Genomic DNA, 21,196 nt, shown 5'->3' with positions numbered 1-21,196 from the left:
GGAAGTATCTGGTGGAGTTGGTGCCACAACATCCTCTCTAAACTCGGGATTTGGATTTTCCAATTCAGTAGCCTTTCGTTTCTTTCCTCGTTCGAACTTGTCTTTCGTAATTTCCTGTATTTCTTCCTCCTCAGGATCACCTTCCGGTTCCTCTTCAATTGATTCATCCGGAACTTGTGAGTCTTCCCCAAAGGTGTCGTTTTCATCATCGGATAGGTTAATGACTGGAACACCATCTAAAGATTCTGGTTCGGAGTCGCTGAATGTGATAACAAGTTCTAAGCTAGACATCTATCACATAACAACTAGCATGTTAGTATCACATAATATTTACATATTAATTTTTAACCAACAAGGATAAGCAATAGTTTTCTAAATCAAACATGATCAAAGTCCAGACTCACTAATGCATCCTAACAAACTCGATAAGACACACTAATGCAAATTTTCTGGTTCTCTAAGACCAACGCTCCGATACCACATGTCATAACCCGACCTTAACCATAAGGACGATTACAATAACATATGATTCCATCGCGAGGTATTGACCTCTGTATGCGACATTTTTCAAAAACTGCATTCGTTTTTACAATACAAACCATAGCTTTTGTTACAAATACAAGGTTTAAACAACTTAATAATGATTATCGTTTAGCGATAATCTTAGACTTACAAACTTTACATGTGATAATAACAATACGACTTCCAACATATTTTACATTACAAATCCTTCGATATGCAGTTTTATTTTTGACACAAATATGCATACTCAAGATCTTGCTTAAATTCAACATGTTGCAGCGGAAGCTTTTAGTTATCACCTGAGAATAAACATGCTTAAAACGTCAACATAAAGTTGGTGAGATATATGTTTAATGCCGGCAGCGTTATAAATATAGACCACAAGATTTCATATATAAACGTTTTAATAAAAATATTCTAAGTTGTTGAGCACTTGATAACCATACTTAACATTTAATCAACGTCGCATATTCCCTTTATTATGAAATCTTACTACACCGTACCAAGTGTAGTTATCGAAACGAAGTACTGTGCAACCGTTGAATACTGGTCATCCAGTCCGGTTGGGGTTGTCAGGCCCGATAGATCTATCAACAGGATTCGCGTTTACAATACCTCATGTAAATAATAGTTACCAAGTTACATGGAAGTATGCCAGTGGTACAACTCAATGTAGAATATATATTTCTAATCACTTGTGTCCATAACGTAAATCATAAAATGCATGTATTCTCATCCCGAAATATTTAGAGTTTAAAAGTGGGACTATATACTCACTTTTGCCTTGAAGGTATTTATCACGACTTGGTCTCCGATAGATATCACGAACCTAACCATATATATAATATATCAACATATTTTCTTTTTAAGTAATCGATATATATATATATATATATATATATATATATATATATATATATATATATATATATATATATATATATATATATATATATATATATATATATATATATATATATACTTTTAATATTTTCTTAGTCCGTAGTTAGCAGTCCGATGTTAGTGGTCCACAATTAGTTGCTTAAATAAAATAAATAAAGACCCCATCGTATTCGTATTGATCAGAATTAATCTCGACCCATGGTACCATGTTGTCAAGTGACGTGTTGCGTACATAAAGTACCGTGTTGTCAAATGACGTGTTGCGTACAATCATGAGGTCTTATGATTAATCTTCTCGTGTTGTTTACGGGTGGTCCTGAAATATATAAAATCAAATCATAAGTAAATATATATGAAATATCATATTAATTAGAAATATATGATTAATTTAATTTTTCTCCAAATATTTTCGTAGCTAAACTAGCTTCGGATACTCGATCTTGTTTTAGTCGTAGTTTCTTCATTACAACTCCGTTTTTGTTGGTTTAACTTGCCACTTCCTTAGATCGAGTCAAATTTTAAGAATATGAACTGAAAATACCTTAGGTTGTATTTGAAATCACAGGTTATAGGTCAAACTTTGGTAAAACTTATGAAAGTGATCATTTTCCATCATAAAAACAACATTTAATGATCATTTTTCTAAAAATACTTACACTTTGAGTTAAACCATGAAATTTTTATGTGTTAACATATTCATAAGAAATATCATTTTTCCAGAACATGAACTTCCAATTCAAAGCTTAAGATGGTTTTAAATTATCCAACCCAAAACAGCCCCCGGTTGCACTCCGACGACGTAGATTCAGTTTTTAAGATGTTCTTTGTAAAACCAAGTTATATCTTGTTAAGTTAGCATATCATTATGATATATTACAGGTCTTGAAGTATTTTAAAAGTTAAGTTAGAAGGATCTATTTAGTTTGCAAACAAGTTTGAAATCATTCAAACTATGTTCTTGTTGTTAAAATTTTACAACACAAAATAAAATAGCTATATAAATATGAATCGAATAAGGTTATGAACAAGGTTACTACCTCAAGTTACTTGGACAAAGTTACTGTAAAAGATGAGAAAAATCTTAGAACCAAAAGAGTGGTGGAGTTGGATCAAAAGGTTGGAAGTAAACTTGTATTTTTGGAAGGATTATTGAAGTTTTCTTGTAAGGAATTTATTATGATGATTAAGGCTTGTTTTTGAAGCTAGATCTTCATGGTTATTTGCTGAGATTGTGAAGAACACTTAAGGTTCCTAAGAGTGTGTTTTTAGTTAGAGAAAATGTGTAGTAAAAATGAAATTGGAATGGAGTATAAATGGTGGTGAAAAGATGTATAAATTTGTAATATTGTGCAAAAGTCTTGTAATATGCCAAATTGATTAATCATGCATGCTAAGATCCAAAATTGGCTAACTCATGGCTGCTAATAAAGTGATTGTGATGTGTATATACTAATAGTAAATATGTATAGGAGCTGGGTATGATACGAGTACATATACTCTAGGTATACATGTAGAAATTTTGAGGAAACGGAACGAGAATTCAAATATAGCTATCTTTTGTAAATATACTTATATTGTTTAATGTATATAAGCCCTTTAAAAGTGATTAAATACATATTTATACGATACTTGTATAAGTATTATAGGTTAAAGGTATATATGTCAAATAACGTTACGTATAGTTATCATTTTGAAAACTTAAGTTAGTAGTCTCAAAGTATACTTATAACTTATTGTTATTAGTACACAATAAGATGTTAAACCATTCTTAGATCATGTTAAATATATATAAATACATATATATACACAAACGTATAATTATCGTTTGTTATATAGTTCGTGATATCATCGGTCAAATTGGACGGTCAAACGTTGTGTAAAACTCTTTTTAAAAACATAAATCTCAACAATTTAGATTACTTATCATGTTAGTAAGGTTTAATTTATGTAAATATTAATCTCATTGGTATAAAATGATCGGAAAAATATTGTTGTGACTTGATACAAGGTTGTACACGATAAGTAGTTTCTTCTTCAATCCATCGTTGTTTCGCATGCTCGTTGGATTTCGGATCAAAACGTGTAAGTTGGCAGGGACACGCTAACCCTATGTGCCGTAGCACCCACCAATCCCACCCCGAAAGAGACCTGTGCCGGCAAAGTACCTCCTCCCAGGTACCACAGTGACGGCAAGGCGATTTTTACCCCAGCTAGCTAGACCCCCGAAACACTTCACAAATTTCCCCCCGGAGGGAGAAATAATTCCATGCGGGGCGCCCAGACTGAGAATCGAACTTGCGCCTTTCTTCGGATCAAAGCTTCCCCCACTGTGGGCCCAGGGATCAAAGGCATCGGGTACCACTGAGCTATAAGCTCGTTGGTCTCGTTGGATTTGTTAACTATATGTAGCGTGTTCTCAAGTCTTTTGAGGGCGATAGTGAGATCATGATATTTATTACTTTTATCGTCGGCCATCGAAACAAGAAAAGAAAAAAAAATCGTGTTTTTTTCAGATGAACAGTAACCCGACGGATGAACAGTGATTTCTGACAGATGAAACAGTAATATGACGTATGAACAGTACCTTCGATGAATAGTAACTTTTTTTTTATTTTTAAATAGGCTTCAAAATCCAAACGTGGGAGACACCCAACTAATCAGAATTAAGATATGGTGGATAGATTATCAAAAATCCAAACGTGGGAGAAACCCAACTAATTAGAATTATGATAGATTGGATCGATTGCCCCAATACCAATTAATGAGGATCAATGGACCCGTTGGAAGACAAACGCTCTTCGCAACACAGTTAAAAACACAAATGTGTTCCTAATGGATAGATATTCACGTAGAACTAATCTTTATGTAAACAAGAAAGGAGTAGAAACACTCAGTATTTTATTAACACAGATAGATAGCTCCTTCCGTATTACATAGAGGGAGTATATATAATAAAAAAAACAAGACGTTAGAGGTTAGCAATTATCTAGCATGCATGTATATAAATTGTTTTCTATTATTTCAGTTGTGTATCTAAACACATATGTACATATAATCATCTAAATGATTAAATATATTGTTTGAATTTATTCTAGTAATTATCACTTGTAAGTTAGCAAACATAAAAACAGACATGTGATCTACAAGAAAAAGCATAAATAAAGTCATCATACAGATGCTCATGCTCTAATCTCGCAGTTATCTCAAGACACCTATCAATAAAATATATATTTTTGGTAAAACTTTGCCCAATTGTATACTACAAAAGTTGTTACATTTTGTTTGTGCACAAGAAATATCATATGTTAACAAGATAATTTAAGACTGTAAAATGATTTGTATTGATCAGTTTTTGATAAAACTTTGAATTGATACAATTGTGTTATGTTCTATACATTTTACAAGTGTTCTTTTATACACTACAAAATATAACAGCTATTTCTACAATGAGGTATGGCTCCATTTGGCTTTTGGAACCACCTTGTTATAAAAGGAAAAAGGCTGCTTTTGTATGGTGACATGTATCCGTTAGTTTCAGCTGTATCTGTACTCTTGTGATGAACTATAAAAGGAAGTGATGAAGATACCATCTTCTGATCCTAAAGTCAACTTACTATAAAAGGTAAGTTGACTTTCTTTGACTTGTCTTGACTGCATTCTAACACTCCCCCTCAAGTTGAATAGTGGGGTTTCCGATATTCAACTTGCCAAGAACTTCGCTGAAGAGTCTTCCGTTGACTGATTTGGTGAGGATGTCTGCCAATTGGTCTTCTGATCTGACATGTGGTAGAGAAATAATTTCGACATCGGGTTTTTCTCTTATAAAGTGTCTATCCACCTCAACATGTTTTGTTCGGTCATGTTGAACGGGGTTTTCTGAAATAGCGATTGGTGCTTCATTGTCGCACATGATTTGAATAGCTTCTTGTGGTGAAAAACCAATCTCCGTTAGAAGCTTCTTGATCTATAAGGCCTCGACTACTCCTTTGGCTATTCCTCTGAATTCTGATTCGGCACTTGAAAGAGAGACAACCTTTTGTTTCTTACTTCTCCATGCAACTAAATTACCCCCGACAAGTATGAAGAATCTGGATGTAGATTTTCTATCCCCTTTTTCACCAGCCCAACTTGCATCTGTATATATTTGAGTCTTTAGGTGTTCATGTCTTTTAAAAACAACTCCATGATCCGTTGTTTTCTTCAAATATCTGATGATTCTCATTACAGCTTCCATATGGTGAACCTGTGGTTGATGCATGAATTGACTCATAACTCCAACTGCATGTGCTATATCAGGTCGAGTGTGAGCAAGATAGATGAGTTTTTCCACCATCCTTTGGTATTGCCCTTTATCAACAAGATCGGTTTCATCTTCCATATATAGCTTCTGTTTTAGAATCATTGGAGTGTCAGCTGGTTTGCAATCAATCATACCTGTTTCTGCAAGAAAATCAAGAACATACTTATTTTGACAGATAAATATTCCCTGTTGGGATCGTAATACCTCAATCCCCAAAAGGTATTTAAGTCTGCCCAAATCTTTCATTTCAAATTCTTTAAATAAGTTCATTTTTAAGTTAGAAATTTCATCTTTATCATTTCCTGTTATTATCATATCATCAACATAAATTATTAAGCATGTAATTAATTTTCCTCTTCATTTAAAAAAGAGAGTATGATCCGAGTTACTCTGTTTGAAATCATATTTCTTCATAAATAAAGTAAATCTCCCAAACCAAGACCATGGGGATTGTTTTAACCAGTATAAGGATTTCTTAAGTCGACAAGCTTCCCCATTTTTCAAGTTTTCGGAGAATCCTGAAGGAGCTTCCATATAGACTTCTTCTTTTAGTTCACCATGTAGAAAGGCATTCTTCACATCAAATTGCTGAAGTGGCCATTCTTCATTTGCAGCAACTGAGTAAAGAACCCTGATGGTATCAATCTTCGCAACTGGTGAGAAAGTCTCGGAATAATCTATTCCATATGTTTGAGTATATCCCTTGGCAACTAGCCGGGCGTTGTATCTTTTAATGGTACCATCTGGTTTGTATTTTATTGTAAACACCCATCGATTCCCTATTGGTTTTTTATCCTTGAGGTATGACACATTTTTCTCATGTGTCACTTTTCTGGAGCGCTTCCATTTCTTCTTCCATGACCTTCTTCCATTTCTCAGATTTCATGTCTTGATCAACACTTGTTGGGATTTCTTCAGAGTATAAAGCAGAGTTGAATTTATGTGCTTCACTGGATAGGTTTCCTTGTGCAATATTACCCATAGGATACCTTGATCTTTGAGCTTTTCTCTTTGGTGGTACTCCTCTGTTGGTTCTTTGTGGTAGAACATATCTTTTCGTGTTTTCAGTGGGAGTTGAACTGTTTTGTCCTCCTTGTTCATTACTTGAGGAGGTTTCATTTGATTCAATGCTTGGTGATTCGGGATCAGGATTTGGTATTTCAGGGTCAGGATTTGGTGTTTCAGGATCAGGATTTGGTGTTTCAGGATTTGGTATTTCAGTATCAGGATTTGGTGTTTCGGGATCTGGTATTTCAGGATCAGGATTTGGTGTTTGTGTCAGAATGTTATCAGGTTTAGGTATCCTTATCCAATCGAGAGTGTCATTATCCTCTTTCTCCCCCTCACTCGTGAGTTGGGTATCATAAAAATATTCGGTTAATTCCCTTTTTGGTTGTAGTTAAAACATGACGTCTTTTGGGACTATAACACCTATACCCTTTTTGGTTAATTCCATAGCCCACCATGACACATTTTTCCGCACATAGATCTAGTTTGGTACGTTCATTTTTTGCAATGTGGACAAAGACCGAGCACCCAAATATTCGAGGTTCAATGCTAAAAGAGGTCGGAAGAGTATGAAATTGAGAGAGAGTATCTCTCGGACTTTTTGTGCCCAAAACTTTAGTAGGTAGTCGGTTAATCAGGTAGGTAGCGGAAGCAAGAGCTTCGGGCCAAAAATTTTTCGGAACTTTTGATTCAATTAATAAAGCTCTTGTCATTTCTAAGAGTAGTCGATTTTTTTCGTTCGGCTACTTTAACAACCCGTCCTAATCCATCCGAACGAAATCATCAACATTTGGTCCCATTGCGATGATCGACTCCAAGTAATGTCCTTAACATGAGCAAATGCACAACGGAAGACTTAATTCGTACCTGAGAATAACATGCTTTAAAACGTCAACATAAAGTTGGTGAGATATAGGTTTTATGCTAGCAGCGTTATAACTATGGACCACAAGATTTCATATATTTAAACATAATACACTCGCAAGTGTATGTAAAAGTAGTTGAGCACTTGGTAACCATACTTCACATTTAAATCATCGCAGCATATTCTTAAATAATCGCTACACCGTACCAAGTGTAGTATACAGAAACGAAGTACTATGCAACCGTTGAAAATTGGTCGTCCAGCCCGGTTGGGGTTGTCAGGCCCGATAGATCTATCAACAGGATTCGTGTTTACATTCCTCGTGTAAATATTAGCTACCAAGTATAAAGAGATATGCCATGGTACAACTCAACATAAAATTTATTTTTGATCACTTGTGTCCATAACGTAAATCATAAAATGCATGTGTTCTCATCCCAAAATATTTAGAGTTTAAAAGGGACTATATACTCACCATACTGTATTTTGTAGTAAAAATACATATAACATCATTGAACAAGTGTAGGGTTGACCTCGGATTCACGAACCTATATCATTTATATATATATTTATTAAAACATATAATCGTACTGAACACAGTTCATTTATTATATCCTAATTTATATATTCTATATATTTAATTTGCATATGTATTAAAGATGATTAATATTTATATAGTTATATTATTACATCCATATTTATATATATATATAATTGTTTAGTGTTATATTTAAAATCAATAGTTTGTAAGTATTTATATAAATAATATTAGTAGGTTTGATATATATATGATTACGTAAAATATTAATATAGTTATAGTATATTTTATGTGTAAAATATTCATTTGTTTAAAAAGATAGTTTTTTTTATAATAGTAATGATTTAATAATAATAATAATAATAATAATAATAATAATAATAATAATAATAATAATAATAATAATAATAATAATAATAATAACCATAATCTTAATAATGATAATAATACTAAAATGTTAAATTAATAATAATAATAATAACATTAATAATACTTATAACATTAATAATAATAATTATTATAATACTGAATACTTATAATTATGTTAATGATACTAATTATAATTATAATATTAGTATTATTAACAATAACTAATAATAAGATAATAATAATAACAACAATAATAAATAATAATAAAAAATATTAATTAAGAAACTACCTCACATAAATGGGGTTTAAAAAGAAAAGCCACCAACGAGTCTCGAACCCAAGACCTCTCGCATACCGGAACAACTCCCTAACCATAGCTCTAAGTCTGCTTATCTGTTATAACCTCCCTTTTTAAAAATATAAACTGTATATATTCCGGTTTTCCCTTCTTCCCCAATACCAATCGACCAGACTCCTATTTGTTGTATAGACAAGTTCTTAAATCCTAAATATATCAGAAAGTGAAACATAAGCGTATGTCCAAGGTTTATCCAACTTAATCACAAACAAAACTAACAAAATTAATTATGTCGAACCATTAAAATCACGTTTTTGAACTCAAATCGTGATTTCAATTTTTAGGACATTTTAACCAAAAGTTATAACATGAAATAGGTGTTAAATCATCCCTAGAAACTTTCTCCAATGTCAATTAAACTGATAACATTCGATTGAACTCGAATTTTCCTATAAACAAAACGTTTGACTTTTTGTTTTTAAAGTTTGACTCGTAAATTCGAACTTGTTTTTAAGAATTAAAAGCTGAAATTTTAAGGGAAGTTTCATTACAACATTCCTAACAAAACTACGTTAAAGGATTTGGTAATTTTGATTCGTTTTTGAACCTTTTGAAAAATGAAACAAGAACAGAGGTTACGAAGGTGTTCTTCAAAATTGTGGGTTTAATTCGAGTGATTAAGAGCTGTTAAAAGTTTTCTGTGATTAGTAAAGGATAATGTGAGGTAGTATTATGTCATATACAACTGGGATCACTCGTTTTATATGTCAATTAGGTTGACAGAATTTTTAACAGAAAATAAATAAAAAAAAAAAAACATGATGATGTCGATGTGTAACAGACCCTTGGATTATTCTTCTGGCTTTGTTCGTGATTGGTATCAGTTAATGGACAGGATTCCCAATTAAGTACAGTATGAAAGGTATATCTATCTGATTTCGATTCTTATTTTGTACATGATATATATATATATATATATATATATATATATATATATATATATATATATATATATATATATATATATATATTAATATTTAATGATTATAATATTTAAAATTCTAATAGGATTAATAATATAATTATTAGTAATAATATTTATGTTATCAAATAATACTAATATCGATTTTTGGTAACATTATTAATGATCATAATTGTATTATTTTCTAGTTATAATAATGATTATAATAATATTTTATAATAATAATAATTATTAATAATAATGGAAATAATAATATCTTATAATAATAATAATAAAAATTTAATTACTATTTATAATGATATTAACAATTATAACTGTAATCATAATAACATATCAATTATATTAATATTGTTAATACTAATAATATTAATAATGATATAAACTATCTTTTAACTTGTAATTACATATATTATTATTACAATTTATTAATCCTGTAATATTTAATAATCCCATAATATATATAACAATATGTATTGAATATTCAATATCTATTATATGTTTCCACCACTACATATTTAATTATATTTTAGTTAACTAGTAACAAAAATATATTGATTATATATACTAAAACAATAATCTCAGAGTACACCTTTAATACTTTGTTAAATAATAGTTTTTTTTTTTTAAATTATCTTAAGTTATCTTTCATAGTAACTAAATTGCATAATAGTTTAATTTATAATATCCATTATTTTCAAATATACTTATATATATATATATATATATATATATATATATATATATATATATATATATATATATATATATATATATTTATTTATTTATTTATAATTAAAGGTTCGTGAATCGTCGATCACAGTCAAAGGGTAACTTATTATCCGAATATAGATTTCAAACTTTCTAGACTCAACATTACATATTTTGCTTATCGTGTCGGAAACATATAAAGATTTAGGTTTAAATTTGATCGGAAATTTCTGGGTCATTACAGTACCTACCCGTTAAAGAAATTTCGTCCCCGAAATTTGATAGAGGTCGTCATGGATAGCAATAAGAATATTTTCATGACGAGAATGAGATAATAATGGAGTTTTATCTTTATTGGGATATATATAGATAAAACGATTTGATCATGTGAAGCGTACGAGTGAAGCTATCACAAAAGAGTGAAATGAGTAAATATGAAATTGTTTTAACCGATGACGTAGTTATGATTGATTTCCGGGATTTAAGGGATTTAAAGAAAATCTTACGTAATAAGATTTGGTTCTTCGGTGATCAGGATCTTATTTGATTTAATGCGGCAATCTGTTTTGATTTCTCTGTCGGATATTTCACTATAAATCTACTTCCTTCGTTTCTTTACAACTCACACCTTCTATTCTTTTTCCTCGATTCATACTCTTAAAGCAATTGTTAATATGCTTCATCCCATTCTGATTCTTGATATACTCTTAACTTCCATATCTGTCATTCTTCTTTTTCATCTACCACCAGAAGATTCTATTTACTTCTACTATACTCTTGTGTTTATAGTGTTCCTAGTTCTCCCGTGTCTCTATATTGCTATCTGCATCGATATACACGGTTTGTAATTTCGGAGTTATTATCGGGCTTTATATTCTTCATTATTTTTCGGAACTTCATGCTTTCATTTTCTTTTCCCGACTTCAAGTCAAGCGAGTAATGGTCCGAAATTCGTAGGTATGAAATTTGGAATGAACATAGCTAATACTCTAAGAAATAAATGGTAATGGAATGATTTTGATTTGTCAAATTACCAGAGTATCCTGGAAAAGACCGAATCATCAAGAAATATATTTTCTTGATATGTTTAGAGATTAGATAGAATGTAAGAGCCGTGTAACATGGCACATGATGATGGTACTGTGAATCATCACATTCCATTAGAAACTCAACATGATTTACTGTAATATAATGACGTTGATCAAGTGTCATTATATTATACTAATTCATGCATCAGTTCCTAACACTACTTCAAAACATTCATATTTTAAACTCGGAGATTTCAGAATTTAGAAACTAACACAGTTTCTTTTATGTTGTAACGCAGATATTACGGAGAGATAAATGATCTCAGATAAGAATAGTTGTGAAAATATCTCCAGAAATATGGAGAATATGTATAACGGAAAAATATGAAGATATCTTATATTATCTAAGATAAGATGACGATGAAGAATATCATCTGGAGAGGTTTAGAATAAGGAGTAGAGTTCTTACTAACGGTTTCAGCAGGCACTGAATCATTTGGATTCTTTGAAGGCAGATTCAGTCCTTGTGATTTATCCACAACCTCTTTCATACTTTGCTCAATCCGTTTTCCAGTTCCAACACTTCTCTTTTTCTGAGCTTTACCAACACACTGTACTTTATTGTCAACTTTTGACTGTTAAAGTCGTTTACAGTTTTTGCTGCTTCATCAGCATTTCAAGAACTAGTTCACAGTTCAGGGTGTTTTTCAGAAACTTCACATTTGAAGTATGTAATTCTTAGGGATAGACGTTATAGGTATAACTGGAGAAATTTTGCGAGATTTTCAAAATACTGACTGCGGATTCCGCCATAGAGATGACGAGTTGCTGATACATCTACTAATGATGTCGTGGAATATAAAAGGTTCTCCAGTAACGACGGCGAAAGGATAACGTATATATATCGAGGTTATGATAAGACTAGCCTTACTAAGAAGTCGGAGTTAACTTGCTGAAGCTGTGACAAAATTGACTACTTTGAAGAAGAATCGTAAGGTTGTTTTTGCTAATAAATGGTAAAGAATTCGATGCGGTACGTGTTAAGCTATGACTTTGGGTTCGAGAGTTTTTCAAGTGCATAATTATATGCAAAGATCTCTTCTTCCGTAGATGAAGTGCAGTTGGTTCAATTTCTCGATTGAGGTGTTTTCAAGAATCATGAAAGATTTGAACGCGAATTGTAACTGTCGAGGTATAAATGTGGTTTAAGATGAAATCAAGTGGCAAACTTGAAGACTTGTTTAGTTTCATATGTTATAATCGATATTTTAATTCATTTTAATTGTCCAAAGTTAGCAGTCCAATTGTCCAATGGTCCAATAGTCCAATGATTCATATGCAGTTATATATATAATATTCGAATTAATTAATACGTATCGTGACCCGTGTACCGGTCTCAGTATTGATCACAACTCAAACCATATATATATTTTGAAATCAACTCCAACCCTGTATAGCCAACTCCAACATTCACATATAGAGTGTCTACGGTTGTTCCGAAATATATATATAGATGGGTCGATATGATAGGTCGAAACCTTGTATACGTGTCCCGTTATTTAAAGTGCGTAAAATAAATAAATATATATCATGACCCGTGTACAACGTATTGTCTCAGAATTAATCCGACGTATTGTGTACACGTGTCCCGATTTAAAGTACGTAAAAGTAAATAACAGAAATAAAATTGCGATATTAAAATGTAATACGGAATTAACAGTTAGCTGGGAACAGTTAGCTAGGAACAGTTAGCGTGGATTCCTAACAAAATTTCTCATAATTAATTTGTTTGTTTCTAACACTTTTTATTTTGTCCAATGTTTTTTCTTCGTTATGCCACTTGTTAGATTCTGATAGGTCAAAATCCAAATATGTAATTTGAATGGAAATGGTTGTTCTGTAGTGAACGGGTACGTATATCGGTAGTTGTAAGTAGGATAGTAGATGACCGTTGAATCAGATTCGAAGAATGTACAGTGTAACTTATTAATGTGAAATCTAAATATTCCTCGGGTACTACCTACCCGTTAAAATATTTTCATCATTAACAATTTGTACGAAAGAATTTTTAATTACAATCTTTATGAAAATATACTTGCATATATATTTTCTTCGGATGTAATTATGAATTTAATGAGTCAATAGGATATTAAACTCATTTGATTTATCGTTATTACTAGATTACATGATCTCTAAAACATTAGAGATTACATAATCGCCATGTTGAACGAAGATAAATGAGGTAAAATGATACGTAAAGCGAAAATAATCGAAGTAGAACGATAGGTAGAACGAAGATCATACTCGAAGTACATATGGGATTATTGAGGCGTGTGATGTTGATATCCGAGGTACAGATTGCGATGTTGAGATTTATGACGCGGTTGTGGTTGAGGGTGATAAGGGTACTGTTGATGTTGATGATGGTGATGCCGTTGATGCTGGTGATCATGCTGGTACCGAAGATTGCGATGTTGATGTTACTGGCGGTACTGGTTATGCTGCCGATGCTGCTGCTGGTGTTTGTAACCTTTGCACCATGTTCTCCGAGACCGTTACGCGAGCGCGAAGTTCGTTAACTTCTGCTAGTACACCGGGAAGATTGGCGGTTGGAGCAAGCGGATGAATAAGATTCGAAATATGAAATAGTATATAATCGTGACGAGATACTCTAGAGATAAGAGAGAAAATGGTTTCTCGAACAGGTTCGCCGGTATGTGCTTCAGGTTCATCGCCAAGTGAGCAATTTGGTGGATGGAAGGGATCTTCGATGTGAAATGATTTTCAGATATCGAATGATATTCTAACTATATAGAATATCTATATATGTAATACTAAAGATTTCGTAGACTTACAAAGAAACCAACAGCATATGTCGGGCAAGTCTACAAATGTGCTAAGATGTGAATTTTGTCTATACACTATCGATGCACTAAATGCAGTAAGACGTGTCTAGACTTAAGAATGATAAGCAGGTAATTTTCTAAGGATGATAAGCAGATGATTTCCTACTAGAAATGATAAGCAAAACTTTTGACATGCAGACACGGTCGAAGTCCAGACTCACTAATGCATCTTAACGACTATCAGTTAGACACACTAATGCAAGACCTGGTTCGCTAAGACCACCGCTCTGATACCAACTGAAAGTTGGGGATGCATCCTACTCAGTGCCTTCCCAGCTAACCGCCTGGTGACCACTGAGCGTACCCCAGACACTGATTTTATGGCCCACCTCTCGGCAATGTACAGCCAAACCTAATAGGGACCGCGAGGAGTAAGAGCCAATGCTTTATCACAGGTAACACTGTGAGAACCCCCTCTACGATTAACCCGCTAATAAATGGCATTAAACCAGCTCTGATGCCAACTTTAACAACCCGTCCTAATCCATCCGGACGAAATCATCCACATTTGGTCCCATTGCGATGATCGACTCCAAGTAATGTCCTTAACATGAGAAAATGCACAGCGGAAGACTTAATTCGTACCTGAGAATAACATGCTTTAAAACGTCAACATAAAGTTAGTGAGATATAGGTTTGATGCTAGCAGCGTTATAACTATGGACCACAAGATTTCATATATTTAAACATAATACACTCGCAAGTGTATGTAAAAGTAGTTGAGCACTTGGTAACCATACTTAACATTTAAATCATCGCAGCATATTCTTAAATAATCGCTACACCGTACCAAGTGTAGTATACAGAAACGAAGTACTATGCAACCGTTGAAAACTGGTCGTCCAGCCCGGTTGGGGTTGTCAGGCCCGATAGATCTATCAACAGAATTCACGTTTACATTCCTTGTGTAAATATTAGCTACCAAGTATAAAGAGATATGCCATGGTACAACTCAACATAAAATTTATTTTTGATCACTTGTGTCCATAACGTAAATCATAAAATGCATGTGTTCTCATCCCAAAATATTTAGAGTTTAAAAGGGACTATATACTCACCATACTGTATTTTGTAGTAAAAATACATATAACATCATTGAACAAGTGTAGGGTTGACCTCGGATTCACGAACCTATATCATTTATATATATATTTATTAAAACATATAATCGTACTGAACACAGTTCATTTATTATATCCCAATTTATATATTCTATATATTTAATTTGCATATGTATTAAAGATGATTAATATTTATATAGTTATATTATTACATCCATATTTATATATATATAATTGTTTAGTGTTATATTTAAAATCAATAGTTTGTAAGTATTTATATAAATAATATTAGTAGGTTTGATATATATATATGATTACGTAAAATATTAATATAGTTATAGTATATTTTATGTGTAAAATATTCATTTGTTTAAAAAGATAGTTTTTTTTATAATAGTAATGATTTACTAATAATAATAATAATAATAATAATAATAATAATAATAACCATAATCTTAATAATGATAATAATACTAAAATGTTAAATTAATAATAATAATAATAATAACATTAATAATACTTATAACATTAATAATAATAATTATTATAATACTGAATACTTATAATTATGTTAATGATACTAATTATAATTATAATATTAGTATTATTAACAATAACTAATAATAAGATAATAATAATAACAACAATAATAAATAATAATAAAAAATATTAATTAAGAAACTACCTCACATAAATGGGGTTTAAAAAGAAAAGCCACCAACGAGTCTCGAACCCAAGACCTCTCGCATACCGGAACAACTCCCTAACCATAGATCTAAGTTTGCTTATCTGTTATAACCACCCTTTTTAAAATATAAACTGTATATATTCCGGTTTTTCCCTTCTTCCCCAATACCAATCGACCAGACTCCTATTTGTTGTATAGACAAGTTCTTAAATCCTAAATATATCAGAAAGTGAAACAGAAGCGTATGTCCAAGGTTTATCCAACTTAATCACAAACAAAACTAACAAAATTAATTATGTCGAACCATTAAAATCACGTTTTTGAACTCAAATCGTGATTTCAATTTTTAGGATGTTTTAACCAAAAGTTATAACATGAAATAGGTGTTAAATCATCCCTAGAAACTTTCTCCAATGTCAATTAAACTGATAACATTCGATTGAACTCGAATTTTCCTATTAACAAAACATTTGACTTTTTGTTTTTAAAGTTTGACTCGTAAATTCGAACTTGTTTTTAAGAATTAAAAGCTGAAATTTTAGGGGAAGTTTCATTACAACATTCCTAACAAAACTACGTTAAAGGATTTGGTAATTTTGATTCGTTTTTGAACCTTTTGAAAAATGAAACAAGAACAGAGGTTACGAAGGTGTTCTTCAAAATTGTGGGTTTAATTCGAGTGATTAAGAGCTGTTAAAAGTTTTCTGTGATTAGTAAAGGATAATGTGAGGTAGTATTATGTCGTATACAACTGGGATCACTCGTTTTATATGTCAATTAGGTTGACAGAATTTTTAACAGAAAATAAATAAAAATAAAAAAAAAACATGATGATGTCGATGTGTAACAGACCCTTGGATTATTCTTCTGGCTTTGTTCGTGATTGGTATCAGTTAATGGACAGGATTCCCAATTAAGTACAGTATGAAAGGTATATCTATCTGATTTCGATTCTTATTTTGTACATGATATATATATATATATATATATATATATATATATATATATATATATATATATATATATATATATATATATATATATATATATATATATATATATATATATATTAATATTTAATGATTATAATATTTAAAATTCTAATAGGATTAATAATATAATTATTAGTAATAATATTTATGTTATCAAATAATACTAATATCGATTTTTGGTAACATTATTAATGATCATAATTGTATTATTTTCTAGTTATAATAATGATTATAATAATATTTTATAATAATAATTATTATTAATAATAATGGAAATAATAATATCTTATAATAATAATAAAAAAATTTAATTACTATTTATAACGATATTAACAATTATAACTGTAATCATAATAACATATCAATTATGTTAATATTGTTAATACTAATAATATTAATAATGATATAAACTATCTTTTAACTTGTAATTACATATATTATTATTACAATTTATTAATCTTGTAATATTTAATAATCCCATAATATATATAACAATATGTATTGAATATTCAATATCTATTATATGTTTCCACCACTACATATTTAATTATATTTTAGTTAACTAGTAACAAAAATATATTGATTATATATACTGAAACAATAATCTCAGAGTACACCTTTAATACTTTGTTAAATAATAGTTTTTTTTTTAATTATCTTAAGTTATCTTTCATAGTAACTAAATCGCATAATAGTTTAATTTATAATATCCATTATTTTCAAATATACTTATTTATATATATATATATTTTTATTTATAATTAAAGGTTCGTGAATCGTCGATCACAGTCAAAGGGTAACTGATTATCTGAATATAGATTTCAAACTTTCTAGACTCAACATTACAGATTTTGCTTATCGTGTCGGAAACATATAAAGATTTAGGTTTAAATTTGGTCAGAAATTTTCGGGTCATTACAGCTACTCCATTTTATTCGGGAGTGTGAGCACATGAAGTTTGGTGAATAATCCCTTTATCTACACAAAATTGTTTCATTGATGTATTGACAAACTCAGCCCCATTATCGAATCTTAAAATTTGTATATTTTTGTTAAATTGAGTTTGTACCATTTTATAAAAGTGAGAAAAATTTTCAAAAACTTCTTATTTGTGAGTTAAAAAATAAATCCAGGTCATGCGTGAATGGTCATCAATAAACTAAACAAAGTACCGGAAATTTCTCCCCCCGATAACCGGTGCAGGACCCCACACATCAGAGTGGATTAGAGCAAAAGGTTCATTTTTCCAGTATCACTAGGTTTGTATGTATTTCGGTGGCTTTTGGCCAATATACAAGTCTCACAGTTTAAATTAATATTGGATCTAAAAAGGCTAGGAAATAAGGCATGCAAGTATCCTGCAGAAGAGTGACCCAGCCTCCTATGCCATAACCATGCCTCCCTATCAGGTGTTCCGTGTGCAAGCATCACAGAACCTCGTTGGGTTACTTCTTCTACATAGTATAATCCACCCCGTTCAGTGCCCCGCCCAATGATCAGCCCGGTCCGAATATCTTGTATTATACAAAAGGTAGGGTGTAATAAAATAGAACAATTCAGTTCTTTTGTAACGTGGCTAACAGACAGCAATTTATGGGACAGGGTTGGAATATATAAGCAATTAGAAAATTTCATAGTCGGAGTAATTTCAATTCTCCCACCCCTTCTACTTGTACAACCCCTCCGTTGGCCGTTTGAATTTTATTAACCCGTGGTTTTGATTTAGAACAAAAATCCAATTTTTCAAAAGTCATGGTGTGAGTAGCACCACAATCAAAAATCCAATAATTATTTTTAATTTCACTCGTAACAACGTTAGCCTTTCCTTGAAAATCTTTTGTGTCAAAATTAAATTTTATATTTTTTTACCAAAACATTTATTATTATTATGGATTTTTAAAATATTTGGGCATGTCTTCATTTGAAGGCTACAAAATAAGGAGTTTTGGGCCTGGTTTATAGTACCGTATTTTTGGGCCGAAACCCATTTAAGAGGACCCATTTCCCTTTTTTCTTTTTGGACCAAGTTATTTTCATGAGTCCACCAGCCTTTTATATTGTTTTTGGGTTCGGGTAAGGGATAAGGGAACCCGCCCCCTTTTTATTTTCTCACAGATGACTCACCCGTCAAATTAGGGTTCCTGAGTTTACCCTTTTTCTTTCCCTGTTCATTTTTTTTCTCTTATCAAAGGTATGTTCAGTTTCAGAATTAGGGTTTAACCCTTCTTCTTTCAAGCAATGGAATCGATTATAATTGGTTCCTTGTACTCCGGTCAGTTTATAGTGATTAGGATTTATCCTAATCACTCTGATCGATTGATGTGAGGGAAAGTTAGGGTTCGAAGGTTTTACCTTCACCCAATTTGTCAATTTTTGAGATAAAACAGGATTTGAGTTACCTCTTGTCGTTTATCAGTGGAAAATACCGGTTTAATTGATTAGACACACTAACGGGCAGTGTACCCGATCGTGTACTAGTATGATTCGGTAAAGTCCAAAGTTCGTTCCAAGGAAAGTTTTCGTATCAACTTAAAATTGTAACTACAAGTAATTAAACTACTTTATCTGAAAATCTAATGAAATTACTGGTTTTTGTAGTTTTGGCTATTTAACGATTAGCCGAATCAAGAAATGGTTTATAAAAGTAAAAACATTATTTTTGTTCTTTTTAGTTTATGCGCTAGCACTTAACAAATAATAAAGATAGATTTGTATTCAATTCAAACAAGAATGTTCATCTAGACCTTTTACCCTCGGTAATGGATGTTCGTGTTATTTAGACCTTTTATCTCAATTATGCATGCAAATTAACCAAACGGATCACCAAGAGTTCTCTTAATGATCACTCAAACTCTAATTACACAGTGCAGGGTTCCCCTGCACTTAAGACCTTATTGTTTGTGTTCATCTAATTAACTAACTTAGTAATTCGATTAACAATTGTGCTTACGTTCGCTTACACAATTCATTTCTATCCAATTTACTAGTCTTTACCCAATTTACCCCCTTGGTCCGGTTTAGCAAACAACCACTTAAGACAAAATAGTTGTAAATTAAAGTGTTAAATTAACCCAGGGTCCCTTGATCAAACAAACACAATAATCAATTGAGAGCAAACATGTAAACATGAACAAGAATGGGTCTTTTAATCAAAACCAAATTAACATGCATAAAATCCTTGATAATTCAAATCAACATCCAAAACCTCGGTTATTAGTCTAGACAAACATTAAATAATTAGCCAACAATCATGGCTAAAACCAAAATCACAATCAAAATAATAGATGAATTCATTATTTGAAACAAAGAGATAAACCTAATAGATGAAAGAATCTTGAGTGATGATTGAATCGAAGCACGTTCCCGTAATGATTGATGCGTTAGAATGATCTTGGGATTCCCCAAAATTCACCCTTTTTCGTCTTAGAGCTGCTGCAAATCGTCTGGGAATAAGATTTGGTAATTAGGGTATTTTTCGGGCTTTAAATACCTTGCAAATTCGTCAGGGCCGAGCCATTGCCGCGCCGTGGCCATTAACTGTCACGCCCGCAACATAACACTTGCACTGGGACACCTTTAAAACTTCTCCTGATCTTGAAATATGGCAAACGCCGCACCACGACTTAAAATGTCGCGCCGCGACCCAAAGCTGCGTCTGAAACCTTGTTTAACCCCTATTCTGATGTCGAATCATGTTGATCTCCGCGCCGCGACCTCCTGTGTAACTTGACATTCACATTTCTTTTGCACTTTTTCATCACTTAAACTAACTCAGAACCACGATACCCAAAATGTACTTCACATTTCCAACCGCGATGTACCAATAATAATAATCGATTAACAAAATACCTCAAAAACTCCATAAAACACAACTCTTCTATACTTAGCTCTTCAAACTCGAACGTTCTAAATATTATCAAAATAACCACCAAATCGTATCCGAAAGGACTAAAATGTGATCGATATCGCTAAGGAAAATGTGTATAAAATATGCGATATCACATGTTAACAAGATAATTAAAGACTGT

The sequence above is a fragment of the Rutidosis leptorrhynchoides genome, chromosome 10, assembly GCF_046630445.1.
Source record: "Rutidosis leptorrhynchoides isolate AG116_Rl617_1_P2 chromosome 10, CSIRO_AGI_Rlap_v1, whole genome shotgun sequence".
In the NCBI taxonomy this organism is placed as follows: Eukaryota; Viridiplantae; Streptophyta; class Magnoliopsida; order Asterales; family Asteraceae; genus Rutidosis; species Rutidosis leptorrhynchoides.
The sequence above is the reverse complement of the archived record's forward strand: the minus strand, read 5'-3'. Positions refer to the sequence as shown.